Source organism: Tupaia chinensis, unplaced genomic scaffold (genome assembly GCF_000334495.1).
Source record: "Tupaia chinensis unplaced genomic scaffold, TupChi_1.0 Scaffold000290_1, whole genome shotgun sequence".
NCBI lineage: Eukaryota > Metazoa > Chordata > Mammalia > Scandentia > Tupaiidae > Tupaia > Tupaia belangeri.
In genome coordinates, this window is record NW_006159775.1 from 3,175,983 (window position 1) to 3,177,567 (window position 1,585).

The window sequence follows — 1,585 nt, forward strand, 5'->3', positions numbered from 1 at the left end:
AAATACTTTGCCCCGCTTTCCCTTCTCAAATGTACTCCTCTCCCCTACTCCTCCTGCCTTCTTTGGCTCCATATTATTTGTCACCATTGAATAACCTATAAATTTTATATACTCAGTTTGTTCATTGCCTCTCAATAAAAATAAGCTTGATGAGAGATTTGTTTATTTTTTACTTCAATAACTGTAATGTCAAGAGCAGTACTTGGCACATAGAAGAAGGTCAATATAAACACTGAGGGAGCATTGAGGGAGCATGGGAGTGCTCAGGCAAACGGGACAAAACAATAGGACCTGGGGCCAGCACTTGGCAAGGTAGTTAAAGCACTGAACTCCCACAGGGCCAACGAGGGTTTGAACTCTGGACCCGGGGGCTTAAAAATCACAATAGGTATGTGTGCACCCAAAATCCTAAGAGGAGAGTGAGGAGAGTGGAAAAGAAGGGATTGCAGTGTGGCCATCCTTCCAAGGCCTTATTTCTCACTTATTTTCTCTCTGTCTTTTCCTTGTGAATGAGTGTACCCTATCCAAAAAGCCTAAAAAAAAAAAAAAAAGAAAGAAGAATGAAAATGAAAGACATTCCCTTTCATCCCACTAAAAACTTTTAAAAGAAAGAAAGAGTATACCATTCACCAGTCCTTCTAAAAAAGCCAGGAATCAGTGTGTATCCCTGCCTTGCCCCCTAACCATGAAAAATCTGCCAAGGTTCAGAGCACTACCATAGCAGTGGAGGGGGTGGCAACTTTTCAGAAGTATAGAAATAGGCACATCAAGTCAAATGAAAGCAGGTAAACACTCGTTATAAAGCAGGGTGCAGCTGTTTTAGTAAGATACAAATCAGTGTTTCCTATGTTAAATTCACAACCTCTGCTGCAGATTGTGCTTCCTATGTTAAATTCACAACCTCTGCAGCAGATCAGACAGGAACTGCAGCAGTATCAGTCTTACAGGGTCTATCGGAAATCACCCCAGTGTTAAGGGCAGGAGTGTTCTGTCAGCATGCAGAGAGCGCACAAAGGGACACCTATGGCCATTAATAAAATGAATGGCTTTGGGTTATTGCTGAAATACGATATTTCTGCAAGGATCTTTAAAAGTGTGTTTGTTTAATAATAATTTACTGATTCCTATGAGTCCACTGACAGAGGTTTTAATTACACAGTCATCCTCCCAAATCATGATCTGGGTCCACTGGTGGAACCAGTGGGCGAGGCAGAAGAAAGCGCAACAGCTTTTTTTATGAGACAGAGGGTTGCCAAAAATGCAATACGGAATTACATATACCAACAGGAAACTAATGCAACGGTCTTGGGAAAGCTAGAAATGTATTAGTATGTATAGAATACCAAGGTAGAAAATGCTCCCTTAGAATTGTGAAAGGGTCACTCACTTCTCGAAAATGTTTAACAAGGAAAAACCTTAAATTCGCCCCTCATTGCATTGCAAGGAATGATAAAACTCAGCTTCGTTTCCAAGGGTAAGCTAAGGATTAAAAACTCTTGCAAAACTACTTGTGATCAGGAAAAACTGGCATACTGAGAAACAAAATACTGACATTCTCAGTCTTTCCATGAATAAGAACAGCAGG

General features: G+C 40.7%; 1 protein-coding gene across 1 annotated transcript in view; it reads right to left on the reverse strand.

Moving 5' to 3' along the window:
• The window catches only part of ASXL3 (ASXL transcriptional regulator 3), a 170,149-nt gene that overhangs the window by 120,382 nt on the left and 48,182 nt on the right, over positions 1–1,585 (reverse strand). The window lies entirely within an intron of this gene.